Here is a 15,193-nt window from a genome sequence, read left to right as displayed (position 1 = left end):
ATGGTCAGTTACTTTATTTTAAAGCTGGTGACTATCCCTTTGTTTGTTCCAGAAGGCTTTTATTAATCTGTAGAAAAACTGGGAGGCAAGGCAGGGGGTCATCACAGCTATCATACTCTTTTCCCTTGGAAGTTTGATTTAAGTGCAGAGCCATCTAGTGGAAAAGAGGGAAATTTTTTTACATGAAATTTTCCCAGGATTTGAAAATGTACTTGTTTCTCATTTTACTTAAGTGATGGTGTATATGCTTAATTTCAGATTTCTAAAGGGAGAAAGATGAGGCGGTTCAAGAAAGAGGTATTAAATTTGCAACCTGAGCTCTAACATGCCCTACTTCTGTTGCCTTAGGAAAGTTACAACTCCCTCTGCCTTAGTTTCCCTGTCCTTAATACAAGTACAATAATACTTTCCTATCTCCAAGTGGCATTGTGAAGATTAATATTTTATAAAGCACTTTGAGGATGAAAAGTGCAGATTATTATTATTAAGCTCTGGTCTGGGGTAATTTGCTTGTACAACCACAAGTGCATTGGCAGGGATGCTGAAAGAGAAGATGGATTAACTTTGTGGCATGTTCTCAGCAAATTAAAACAAACCTTGGCACAGGTGGGATGAGGGATTCTCTCATAGACAGAGTTTTGAAAATAATCTTAAAATTGGGACCCTTTTACAATTCATCCTAGAAGACTTGTCTCTCTGTAATTACAGCTTGAGGGGTTGGAGTTATTACTACTGGAGATGATTGTGGTGCCCCCTTATATCCATTAGCCCAATGGATAGAGCACTTACCCAGGCTGTAGGAGACTCAGATTGATATCTCCACTCTATCTGACCCCAGGACTCCCACCTCCCAGGAGAGTGCCTTAACCACAGAGCTGTAGGGTATTCTGGGAGGATTTGTCCCAGTCTCTCTTGTTGAAGTGGTTCCACTTTATATAAACATTTAAATATTCACTGAGCCAGAGACAGCATGAACGACTCTACAACCTAGTGGTTAGCACATTCACATTGGAGACCTAAGTTCCCTTCCCATTCCAGTGGCGGCGCCACCTCCTCCACTGTGTCTTGTGCGGGGCCCGATCTGGTAGGCATGCTCTAAGGCTGTTTACATCACTGTTGCGCCCACTGTCGATAGCGACGGTAGGCCTTTTTGCCAAAAATTCCCCCATGAAGACGTCTCCTAAAAAATGAAAGGTTAGTTTAGTCTCCATGGCCCATTCACTGTTTGTCGTCTGGTGAAACTGACACCAAGAGTGCCACTTGTGACGATTAATATTGTGGTGTAGAAACCTGTCCACTGAGGACTCAACTAAGGGCTTCCCTACACAAACAATTAATTTTGCAAGATGGATTGTGAATCTACCCAGCACGAGCCTGCTATGGAGCAACCGCTCATGTGGACCCTTCTGAGGCACATTAATGTGCTCTGACCTAATCCCATTTCAATGATGACTAGATCAAAGCACATGAATGAACTATTAATGCATGTCAGCAGGGTCCTCACAGACAGTCCACAACAAGCAATTGAGGGGTAGATTCACCCCCCAGCTTCCCACAAAACTAAATGTTTGTGTAGACAAGCCCTAAGAGTCAAGACTACCGAATCATCTCACATAGGGCACCAATGAGCCAATCAGATGATAGCAACTTTCATTCACAATCAACCGAGGTTGGATCGGAACCAAAAATATAGAGATATAAGCCTCTGATCCCAATCCTGTGATGTGCTGATGAGCCACGCTGAAGTCAAGAGGAGTTGAAGCCATTGAAAACCTTACAGGATGGATCTTCTATTGCATAACAAATCGAATGAACCACTCAGTCACCCCGCCCAGTCCATTCCATACAGGCAGACAGCCTGAAAGCAAACTACTATCACACCAGGGACTTCAGATCTGGTTAGCAAGGAAGTGGTAAATCTTATACATGTGTGAAAGAAAAGGAGCACTTACAAGTAAAAAGTTATTTAAAATTCAGTTTAGCTTTATAGTGATTTAGCCTTGCTATTTAATTAGTATGGTATTTAGAATGGCATGTTGTTTATAGTCATTGGTATTTCAATAGATGTTTAAGTGTTTAAAGTTTAATAAGCTCCTATTCTTAGATGAACAAAAAATGTGCGTAATTACATTTTCAATTACTATAGAGAATTTTTTGGGTTCATGCAATTAATAAAAGCTTAAGGCATTTAAACATGATCCTGTTTTAAAAGCTAAATAGTTGAGCACTTCACTAATTAGCTCCAACACTTAGTGGTTTTTTTCTAAATTAACAGAATAAAAATGTCATGTATTCATTTCCTTGTAGCTGATAGAGACACGAGTTTGTAAACCAGTTTAATTTTAAAACTGAACTGTTCCCATATTTAATTCCAAATCTTTTTTTTTTTTAAAAAGGTACAGGTTATGGGTCAAATTAGTTCCTTGTGTAGCTCTACTGATTTCAGGGACTTCAGTGTAACTCCACATACACCAGGGATTAATTTAACTAGAATTCTTCATTATTATTTTATCCTAATTTTCTACATTATTATGTATAATACATATAAAAAATTAAAAGTATTAGTTGCAAAGTACTTCACTCAAAAGACAGAAAGTGCCAGATATACATTTGCCCTTGCCACTTTAATTCTGTGCCTGTGTGCATGCAACCTATGCACTGAATAAGGCAAGGGTCTGGTGGAAAAAAAATAGTATGTGATCTTGTAATTAAAGATTGTATCATAATCCATATACACAAAGAACCTGAATTAAAGTCGCATGGCCAACCATAAACCTGACATTTCCTAACTTTCTAGTCCTTGACTTTCTAAATAAGACAATCTAAATAACTTTTTGTACCAGTCTATTTGTATGTAATTTCCTGTTTTTTAAAAGGAAAAGGGTAAAAACAAATTATATTATGTAACAACCCCCCGATCATATATCAGCAGGGTGCGATCCAGAAACTTTAGGACTGTAGCACAACCTCAACCACTTGAGCTACAGGACTTGCTAAGGCAGTGGTCCCCAAACTGTGGGGCGTGCGCCCCTAGAGGGGAAATGGAAGAACATTTGGGGGGGCACAATGGGGCCTGGACCAGCCCCTATGGGGGGCAGGGAAGGAGCGCCACTCAGCACCGCTCTGCCCCCAGCTCTGCCCCCAGCCACAGCTCTGGCCCCGGCCTCAGCCCCCGGCTCTACTCCCGGCCATGGCACCCATCAGTGGCTCCAGCCCCCACTCCTGGCCCTGTGCTCTCAACCCCGCAACTATGCCCCCAGCCCTCAACCACAGCTCCCGGGGGGCAGGAACCAGTTAAGGCGAGGGCGTGACCATAAAAGTTTGGGGGTCACTGAGCTAAGGGTACGTCTACACTGTAGCTGGTGGTATAATTTCCAGCTCAGGTAGAGGTACACATGCTAGTTTTGATCAAGCTAGAGCGCTAAAAATGGCAGCGTTGCTGTGAACAAGCTGCTTGATTATTTACCAAGGACTTGACTGTACCTGGCTGGCTATCCCATGCCACCGCCTATACTACTGCAGCTACACTGCTATTTTTAGCACTTTACTTTGATCAAAGCTAGCTCATGTACATCTACCGGAGATGGAAATTACACCTCCAGCTGCAGGATACCTTTCAGTAGCTAGTAGCAGGACAAAGCTGTTATCCCAGAGGCCACTAAGGATATCCTTGCCTGGCTCCTTTTCTGTTCTCTCCCTTCAGCAGTAGGGGAATCCTATCCCATATGGTGCCTCAAGGGGGGCGGGGGCGTGCGCTTGGCCCAGTTCTCTCCCCTCCCCCACCTTCAGGAATTGTGAAAGTTTCTGCCCCATCTGGTGCCCCCAGAGGTGGGGGATGGTATGTGTCAGTGTAGTCAGGGGGCAGCATGGCCGCCACTTCACACTCCACCTCCCCACTGATACAGCTGCTCCCAGGCATTCCCAGTACAGTATGGGCTGCTGCTTTGTCAGCAGCATGTGCCCGGCCTTTTAAGCTAATATTCAGTTTTTTCAGCACACTGACAAAATTTTCCTGAAAAACACAAGCAAGAGAAGGGGAAAGGCAAATGTTAAACAGTTTGTAACAGCTAAACCTTAACAGAATTTCATGGGGCAAAGAAAAGGCACTTCTCTAGCCCGAGAACTTTCTCTCTGCCAAATTGAAAAGGCCTGCTGGAAACAATGGCGGTATTAGAATTTCTCAAAAAAAAGGTTGCAAATATCTTTTATAATGGAAAAAATGTAAGACAACCTAAATACAGGAGTCACTGCCAGCTCCCCCAGTAATAATGGCATAATACCACGTAATAATAATGATGATGATAATAATACCTAGCTCTGATATTGCATTTTTCATCAGTAGTTCTCAAAGAGCTTTACAAAGGAGGTCAATATCAAGATTCCCATTTTACAGATGAGGAAACTGAAGCAGAGAGAGAAAAAATGTGCATGGCAGCTCATTTACAGATTAAAGATCAATATAATGTATGATATTTTTATGATTTGACACTACAAATGCTGCACAAGACACTTGGACCATTCTGATTTTGAAATGTAAAATTACAAATATGAGTTATGATCTCTAATATAAATAGAACCTTACTAATTCTCACTTTACTAATCCAGACACTCCACAATGGGCACTCACAAAACATTGATCTCTTCCCCTTCTCAGTAAAGATATGATCAATTTTGCTGAAGCCATGTCTTACATTACTAAGGCTTCATTAATTTCACAAAATATACTGCGATATATATATTATTGTGCTATGAACGGTCACATATTTAAAACTGAACTTATACTTAAAGTATAGTACATTCTGTGACTCAGTATCCTTGATCTTATTGTATTTGTCCACTTGCTCACTAATTTACAAATTAATTAATAAGCAATAATTCTCCCAGTCATATATGTGAATTAGCAAAGTATTACTGCACAATTTGCACTAAAGCTGTAGTGTAGACATAGCTTATGTCAGCGTAATTTATGTTGCTCCGGGCTGTGAATAAACCACCCCCCGAGTGACGTAAGTTACACCAACGTAAGTACAGGCGTGGACAGCACAGTATGTCAGCAGGAGACCTACTCCCGCCGACATAGTTTCTGCTACTCGTGGCGTGGTTTTATAATGCCGACAGGAGAGCTGTCTGCCGTCAGTATAGAGTGTCTTCACTAGACTTGCTCCAGCAGCGCAGCTGCAGCGCTGTACGTGTAGACAAGCCCTTACACATCACCCTTTACAGGGTGATTTGCAGATCAAACACTGGAAACATTCAAAGATTAATAACAGTGAAAAGCAACAACATATTTCATTAACTTTATGAAATGGACTGAGCAATGTGAATAGTTATAGGAAGCACATTCTATATCTGGGGCATCATTACAAAACACATCCAGAGAAATCTTGGCCTTACTGAAGTAAATGGGAGTTATGTCACTGTCTCCAGCGGGGCCAGGATTTCACCCTTTGCCCTGACTGATACAAATGAGGCTGTGGCATGGAAGTTGTATCAAATATTCAATTGATTTAAAATTTTTATTAAAGCTAATGTTAAAAAAATTATATAATACAGAGGTTGGGAAAAGAGTGTCTGTACATCTGGGTATAGTGCTTAGATTATCCACACACATAAAGTTAGTTTTTAAAAGTCATATGATACATAGAGTACATAATCAGCAACAACCCAAAGCAATCGTCCTGCTCGCCCGCCCCTAAGGCTGGCCCTGCAGGAACACCTGTGTTGTAACTTTGACTCTGAGATCCCACGGCTTTGGTCAAAACTCTAAGGGACAGATTTTCAAAGGTATTTAGACACCTTCAATTAATTCGGGGTTAAAATTCAAAATAAAATGATCTGGACAAACTGGAGAAATGGTCTCAAGTAAATAGTTTGAAATTCAATAATGACAAATGCAAAGTACCCCACTTAGGAAGGAACAATCAGTTGCACACAGACAAAATGGGAAATGACTGCCTAGGAAGGAGTACTGCGGAAAGGGATCTGGGCATCATAGTGGATCACAAGCTAAATATGAGTCAACAGTGTAACGCTGTTGCAAAAAAAAAAAGCAAACATCCTTCTGTGATATTTTAGCAGGAGTGTTGTAAGCATGAGAAGTAATTCTTCCGCTCTACTCCGTGTTGATTAGGCCTCAAGTTGAGTACTGTATCCAGTTCTGGGCGCCACATTTCAGGAAAGATGTGGACAAATTGGAGAAAGTCCAGGGAAGAGCAACAAAAATGATTAAAGGTCTAGAGAGGCAAGATTGAAAAAAAAATGGGTTTATTTAGTCTGGAGAAGAGAAGACTGAGAGGGGACATGATAACAATTTTCAAGTACATAACTGTTACAAGGAAGGAGAAAAATTGTTCTTCTTAACCTCTGAGGATAGGACAAGAAGTAATGGGCTTAAATTGCAGCAAGGACAGTTTACTTTGGACATTAGGAAAAACTTCCCATCAGAGTGGTTAAGCACTGGACTAACTTGCTTAGGGAGGTTGTGGAATCTCCATCATTGGGGATTTTTAAGAGCAGGTTTAGGGTGACCAGATGTCCTGATTTTAAAGGGACAGTCCCGATTTTGGGGTTTTTTTCTTATATAGGCTCCTATTACCCCCCCCGCCCCCATCCCCTGTCCCGATTTTTCACACTTGCTGTCTGGTCACCCTAAGCAGGTTGGACAAACACCTGTCAGGGATGGATAATACCTAGTCCTGCCATGGGTGCAGGGGACTGGACTAGATGGCCTCTCGAGGTCCCTTCCAGTCCTATGAGTCTAAAGCTAGAGAGAGAGGTGCCTAGTGAAATTTTCAAAAGCTCCTAGGCTCTTAACTGCCCTGGTCCCTCCCCCTTTTGTGTCCTGGGGGTGTGTGTAGGACGGTGGGTCCCCCCGCCATTTGTCTGCGGGGGTGGGGAGAGGAGATCAAAGGGCGAAGTGGGGGGGTCTCTGCTTTAGCAGGAGGATGGGTTCCCACAAGTGAAGGGAGATAGGGGATGACACCGCCCACGCCCCAGGACTGGGGAGACTCCCCCTTACTGAGGGTGCCGGGTTTCTGCTCCGCCCCGCCCCGGCCCGGCCCGGCCCGAAACGGACAACCCGCAGCGAGGAGCCCAGACCGCCCCGCGCCTGCGCACTGGCTGAGACCTCCCTCTCTGCGGAGGCCTCCTCCTGCCGGTCTCTCTTGCCCATGCGCGGTAATGGCGCCTCCAGCCGCCCGGTCTCCATGGTAACGGAGAAGCGCAGCGGCCTCTCTGTAGCACTCACCGCCTCCTTGGCCTGGTGGGTGGTCTTCAGCGTCTGGTAGGAAAGCTCCATGGGTGCGGGCTATGCGGGGAGAGGCCCACCTCGCTCACGGCAAGGGCGGGAGAGTATAACCCGTTCGAGGACGCGGGACAGCCACCCCACAGCGTCTCATCTGCACACCGTGCAGGGGGAGGATCTATCTGAAGAACTGACCAATCAGCGGGCGCTGTCCGCAGCCCTAACCCGTCAGAGCACCGGGAGGTGGGGGAACGATCTTGAGAACTGTCCAATCAAAAGATGGGGCTGCTTGACTAACTGGCCAATCGTCATATAGGGTAGTGGCAAGGCCCCTTTTTTTTTTTTTTACTACTGAGGAAGTGAGCAGGTGGTTGTATGCTGAGAACGTGGTGCGCAGAAGGTCCCAGCTGCTCTGAGCAGCGCCGCCTGGCCGGCTACCCCCCTCTGCTCCGACCCTGGCCACCCCCTGCTCCGATTCGCCCCCTTTGCCACTTTTTAACCCCTGTCAAAAGCAGTCCGCAGAATCTTACGGGTATAAGGGCAGGGTGAAGGGCAGTGGAGTCAGCAGATGTACTGAGCATGCTCAGTACACACATTACTACACAGAGTTGTATCCTACACTACGCCGGCTGCTGCTCCTGCCCCCGCTGCTGGGGCGGGACCCGGCGACCCGCCCTTCGGAGGGTTTGGAAAGCACCTAGTGGGCACTGCCAGGAAAAAGTAACCCGTTAGTTCCCTTCCTCGCCGGGCACGTTCCGACTGGCCTGGGGCACCGGTCTGAGTGTGCCCAGCGCCCCCCTCCCCCGCTTTTAGCTCCGTGCCCAGCCCTACAATGTCATTAGCTCCGTGCCCGGCCCTACCCTGCCACCAACTCCGTGCCCGGCTCTACAATGCCATTAGCTCTGTGCCTGGCCCTACCCTGCCATTAGTTCCATGCCCAGTCCTACCCTGCCATTAGTTCCATGCCTGGCCCCACATCATGGCACGTGCTGAGCAGTGTAGGACCCATGTCAACATGTTCCCACCCTGCCTTTAGCACCCCTTGTGGCAGGGCATGTTCTGATGGCTATGGAACACACCTCAGAATGTGCTCACCCCATGTTTTCATCCTCTGTCCATAGCAGGGTATATTCAGAAGGAGATGGGACACCTCTCAGAACATGCCCACCCTTACAAACCACCACTTGCACCTGATAAACCAGCTGTTGTTTGCCATCTGAGGAGGTGTGGAGCCAGAGAGATTAGTGGGTCAGGGAGGTATTTCTGATGGGAGGTAATATGGGGGATGTGGCTGAGGCAGGTAGGAGTGGGGCAGAGGATAATATGAGGGACTTAAAGGGGGGGTGGAGGTAGTGTGCCCGAATAGATGATACCTAGGGGGCACAGCAGCTGAATTGGTTTAGGACAGTGCAAGTACAGATGACATGTAGTTATCCAAAGATAATTGAGCCTGGTGGGTGTGGATGCACTGAACCAATTGAATTTAAAACAAGTTCAATACAACTGGTGGCTTAATTAAAAATGTTTCAGGTCACTAGCATAGACAAGGCCCTAATGGTAAAGCCAATCCTAAATCTCTAGTTTGCATCAGATAAGACTGCTGCTTGGTAGTTGAAAATCAAAACCACTATTTATAGAAAGACCTGGAGTTCTACTCACTGAATGAAGATTCTGAAACAATGACAGGTATTTCCAACAACTTTTAAAAAAGGAATCTTCAAAATACAAATACATTGTAGCTATCATTATACTGAAAGCTATAGGTAAGATTGCAAAATGGTTTCAATTATGCCATTTCCATTAGATTCTGAAAAGTTTTCCTTTTGGGATGAAACTGCTCATATTTGGCCTCAGGCTAAAGGTTGGTTTTGTTTGTTCAGTAAGAGGTAAAAACTATATTCTCTTCCCATTAAAAAACATGAATCATGTTTTTTTTTATTATTAGCCAGAGCTACAGCAAAAACTTCTATAGTGTGAAAAATTGCATGTATAAAATAGTACCTATTGAATAGTGCCTTTGCAAGTTGTAGAAGACAATGTTTGAAAAAGAATAAGATACCATATAGACAACTAAGAAGAAATGGGCATTTAAGACTGGCGTGTTGATTTTAACAGTGCCTGAGCAGGCCTGTATGCTTCTTTGTAATATCACTTTTGTATATTTTTCTCTCCATCCAGCTGGACAGATGTAGGGCTGATAATAGGATTAAACTATACAAGATTGAGAATAGACTGCTAAGTGGTTTCAAACCCCCTTTCCCCTCCTCAAAAAACAAACCTTGACAACTGGGATAGGAAAAATGTCAGGAGTGAAAGTATTGTGGCGCTAGTAATTTTATTGGTTTTGGTGTAACCGTACCTCTACAAATTCTGATTTTTTTTTTTAAAGGCCCTGATCCTTTAAGCACATGAATAGTCCCATTTACGTGAATGGAACTGTATGGTTGCTTAAAGTAAAGCACATATGTAAATATTGACAGGATTGTGGCATCTATTTCTTTCTCCTTCCATCATGAGAATAGGAGTCCCAGTGAAAATTAATATATTGCTGTCCCTTTAATTCAGCCTTGCAGAAAATATCTCCAATCAAGCAAACATGGGAACTCAACATCTTCTCTCATTTCACACTAATGGGATGTGAGCCTGGAAGCATAATTGGAATCCCATGAATACTAACATTATACATAGGAATTTCTCTTTAAGAATGATGAAAATAAAAAACTCAAGCACAGTAGGTAAAAGGTAACAAACTTACTCTGCTGCAACATTAAGGTTGTAAAGTTGAACTCCATACAGAAGTTAACATTAACGTGGTCCACATTGCACACCATGTATGTTTTATTGTCTAAGTCTAGTAAATAGATATGCATTAAACTACACACTTAGCAGGAATGAAAATACACTGCAATGTAACTGAGTTAATATTCCTGGAGGGTTAACTTCTACATTTCCTTATTTTTAATTTTAGCTCTGAAGTCATAATCATTACTTTGCATTAAAATATGTTTTGCATTTAATATAGCTTGCTCAATATATGGTTTAGATATGGTATTAAAACTAAGCATATCCCTCCTCTTAACTCACCAAGTAAAAGGCTGTTTGTAAAGAAGCCAAAGCTAATGAGTGGTGTTTTGTAATTGGCGTATTGATCATGTCATCTCTATGCATGCAGGTTAAAATGCCATCTTATAAATTTTGTTCCTTTAATGGTCAAAAATGGACTGCCACTAGAGCTATTTGCTATTCCATTTGGTCCCCAGCAGGTATATTTACTTGGTGCAGAGACTATGCATCTTGGGGTGCCTCACTGGGAAAAATGTGCGACTCCCTCTGCAGGGTGGCCACCAGCATGACCACATCAGCTATCTTATTCTGAGCAGTAGTCTGGCCGTCCTGCTTAGAATGCAAAGCAGTAATGATCTATCACACCCTGTGCAGCTCATGCAGGTCATTTCATATGCACAGTCCACGTGCCCCAGTGAAGCGGTGAGCCTCTATATGCTGCCTTTGTAACCCCGCTATCTGCCACACCATGGCCTTGTTCTGGTTCACCAAGACCTTGATGCATTCCTAGGGATTTTACTCCTGAGAGTCCTGGCCACCATCATCAGGATTAGGTGTGGGATCCGCTAGCCTACCAGATCCTCCTTAGGGGCGGCATGGGACAAGCACAGGTGGGTGGCTGTGGAACTGCTCTAGTGACAGATTTGAGAGATGCCATTAGACAAATTTAGTCCTAGGGTGTCAGAGCCTTCCTCTGATGACAGGTATCTGCATCGCTGCTTGAGGATAATGATAGCTGGTTGGGTGGCAGGAGCAGGTCATCTGGTGTGGTGTTTGGCATACTTCTAAGGGAGCTCAATGATCAGGGGCTGGGGATGGTGTGATGGCTGCAAGAGAATAAACATACTTTGCTAAGTCTGTGCTTGATTTCAGTGGTGCAAAATCAGCCCCAACACCTAGTGGTTCAGGATCCATGGACCCATGCAGTAATGACATACAGCTAGGACTATCCTTAGGCTGCTTTCCTGGGATGGGAGAAGGGGACATGCCCTGGAGTACTGGACAGTATATTACAATAGTGCTGTTGTCCATGCACAGGCAGTGGGACATATAACGGGTGCATCCATGGCCTGGAAACTGGGTTGATGTGACTACTCACCATTAAAGTGCATGATTGGCAGAATTGCATTGCACTCTCCTGCTCACTATGGGCTGCTGTGAATACTTACATCTTGTACATGCCCAGTGGGTCACAGTACTAGCTCTCCCTCCCCATGAAAGACATCACAGGCCTAGTGGAGCTAGCCACTTGTAGGTATTTTGGCAGCTGGTTGCTCTGGCACCTATGAACTTTTGAAAATCCCACCCAGAGTCTACCTGCATCTTTAGGTGCTTAAATACCTTTTGAAAATCTGGTCCTAACTCTCTCATGGACGGAAGAACCATGAATAAATCATTCACAAAAAACTCTGCAGACTCACACACATACATAGCAAGTGAGGCTATCTCCGATGCTGTAAAGTGTTTATAAAAGCTCAAACCCCTATCTTGCAACTGGTTCTGCATGAGCAAGTCCCACGGCTCACGGTTGCAGTGGGCAATTTAGTGGTTTACAAGGAAGTGGGCAATCAGGTAATCGAGGCCCTAAATCTAGGGTGTGTAGAGGGGAAAAACATACCAAACCATTTAATAGAAATATTTTAATTAAATTAATAATGGTCAATTAAACAATTGTATTTCTTGATATTAAACATTCTCCTGTTGTGTTTGCAACCACTACTTTGGAGCACTGTGCTAGTTATGAGAATAGGAAAGTAAAACAGGGCACACTTCTTTGTCAAAGCCAAGCAAAGGACAAAAAGTAAGTAGTGAATAGTAAATTTAGATTGTTTCATTTTAAGCTGTTACTATTAGTACTATAACCAAGGAAGCATTACTTTAACCTGATAACATGCCTTTAGAATTATAGTATATGGATTATTTTTATCAGCTGGTACAACAGATAGAGGGTTGAGTTATACTGCTGCCTTCCATTTCTAAGCTTTGTTGTGCCAATCATCAGGGCTACAGGTTATTCCAGGAATAAGGTATAATGGGTGTCTTTCCAACAAAAATTAAGTTTTCTTCAGCTATAGATAACAGAAGAATACGGCTTACAACGGGTAGAGCACAAACTGAACTTATAGGCAGTAGGCCTGATTCTCTACAAGGCTTTCCCTTGTGTAGTTGTTAACACCTGTGTAAAGAGGGTGTTAAATGCTACTAAATTAGAATTCTCTCACTTTCATTGGTGCTAATATGTTACACTCTCTTTGCACAAGTGTAACAAGACAACGAATCTGACTCAGAACTTGCAGCTTGAAGGTTAAACATAGTGAACCCCATTCAGCCTGTAAATTGTTTCAGCTGCAAAACACAGCCTGTCCCTGCTGTTAGTTTGTAGTCATCATCCATATACCTGCGATCAGTAAGGCTAAAGAACACAGGAAATTGTTGGGGTGTAATGCTCATAAACCTAATTTGTTAGATTGCTGTGAGCAGCTGTGGGGTTTCTAACTGCCTAGTTCAGGGCTTAAACCCTGGCTTGCAGGCACCATCTAGGCTTTACTCATGCTATCAATATTTTATTAGGCAACAAAACCATGGGAGAGTCAGTATTAACCAGCATTCTTGGCAAATGGCCTTGAAAAGATTATTATTAAGCTAATGATGTATTTCTCTATTAACAAGCCTATCCCTATGAGGGGAGAGAGTACCCTAGTTCTAGAGGCTTAGCTCCCCAGGTTGAGCAGTGTTTGTATAGAAAACCCTGCAGTTCTGGCTTCCTACTAGTAAGAGGTACTGAGGGGTTGCTTTGTTAATGGCTACTTCACAGCAAGGCACAGTGTCTGCTCCACAGATAGCTGTCTCCTCATCTTGCCCTGTGCCTTTCACTACAAAACAAGAGAGGGCAGAAGGAGTAAGTGTGGGAGATGCTCCTGGGGCAGGGGCCTCCAAGAGGCTGAGGAGAAGGAGGAGGTGGAAGAAACTGCCAAGAAAAGTCACAGTTGAGGTAAGCATGTTTAAAGCTTAGATGAGGGGTTGGTTTGGGGGGGGGGCCTGAAGTCCTAGTAGGCTGCTGGGAGTGGCAAAGGCTCAGGGTGGCTGAATATCTGGGGGTGATGGTGAGGGTATGCCTTTGTATGTGGGGACAATGAAAGGCTGGGGCTTGTCTGTATGCACAAGGGGTACACCTCTACCCTGATATAACGCTGTCCTTGGGAGCCAAAAAAATCTTACTGCCTTATAGGTGAAACCACGTTATATCGAACTTGCTTTGATCTGCCAGAGTGTGCAGCTTCGCCCCTCCCCCCAGAGCGCTGCTTTACCGCGTTATATCCGAATTCGTGTTATATCGGGTCACGTTATATCTGGGTAGAGGTGTATTTTGAAATTCTTTGGGGATGCTGAAGGGCTGATGCACCAGGAAGGGAAGGGGGAGAACCCCCAGAAGTAGAAAATTGAAAGACAGCCCTGGGGTAGGAAGAGAATGGGGCAAGACCTTGAGTATAAGGAAGAACATGAAGGAGTGGGTCCTGAGAAGGTGAAGAGCAGGAAATGAGGTGGAAGGGTGGAAGGCAGCTTTGGGGAAGGAAAAAGGGGAGACTGGGAGGAGGACCCTGGAGGGGGAAGAACACTTGTGAAAAGAAGAGTGGGACCTGGGGAGGGAAAGAACATTGCAGGAGATGGTAAGTGGGGAGGTCTGTGATGAGAGGGAATAGAAAAGCCTGGGAGGAAGACTGGAGAACAGAAGTGAGAGGGAGGAAGGATTGAAAAGAAGAGTTAACAAGAGGGAAATGAAGCCAAAAGAAAAGTGGGAGACAGCAGACTGGAAAGCAAGGTAAACTAACTTTATTTCTTCTTGTCTTATAACATGTTAGATGTCAAAACATTCCAAAAACAGTCTGCTTGCTTATATAGCTCACCTGACATTGGGAAATGTGATTTCTATAGGTTGCTGGGTCGATAGACAGATGTGGCTGTGAATTGGAAGAGGCTAGAGAAGCCTGGTGTTCCTCTGTGTGAGGGAGGAAAATATCCTGCTTTGGTGTCTTTTATATCTCTGTCTTGAATATGTTTGTTTCCATATGCAGCTGAAGGGAGAAATATGAGGTGCATTGCAGGGGATGGGGGGGAGGGTCTAACACAAGAATGGCCATACTCGATGAGGTCAGTTGTCCATCTAGCCCAATATGCTGTACTCTGACAGTAACCAGTGCCTGATGCTTCAGAGGGACTGAACAGAACAGGACAATTATCAAGTGATCCTTCCCCGCTCTCATCCAGTCCCAGCTTCTGGCAGTCCGAGGTTTAGGGACACCCAGAGCATGGGATTGCATCCCTGACTATCTTGGCTAATAGTCACTGATGCACCTAACCTCCATGAATAAGATCTGGTTTGGTTGGGCGGGCTGCATGATGTGTGTGTAATGGTCTAACTTTTTGCACTAGCAACTTATTCTAGTACAGAATTTCAGATGCTATATGGGTTTATTTAGTTCATTATCTTGAATTTTTGAGCCAGATTATGGTAGGTTGTGCAGAAGGGATGGGACAAGGGCACCAGGAGCCTTCCTTCCCCTAGGCTAGCCACAATGGGCTTGTCTTTGCTAAAATAAATAAATAAACAAATGTCATACTACAACCTGATTTAGTCAATCTTGAAGAGTTGTGGCAACTAACATTGTTAAACATGAGTTTACAGTCAGTAGACAGGACAAGTCATCCCTAATCATGGTTAAACCTTGATGGAACCATGAGATCTATCTGCAACCAGCTGACGTGATGCTAAACACAAAGGTCCCTGTCTGAACTGACTGCGAATTTGTGTTTAACACTGAATTAATATGACTCCTCATTAAAGGTTATAACATGATGCAATCTTCTAGAGTTGTTGATCCCAATGTG

Source organism: Emys orbicularis, chromosome 6, assembly GCF_028017835.1.
Source record: "Emys orbicularis isolate rEmyOrb1 chromosome 6, rEmyOrb1.hap1, whole genome shotgun sequence".
NCBI classification, from domain to species: domain Eukaryota; kingdom Metazoa; phylum Chordata; order Testudines; family Emydidae; genus Emys; species Emys orbicularis.
This window is presented reverse-complemented; position numbering follows the sequence as displayed.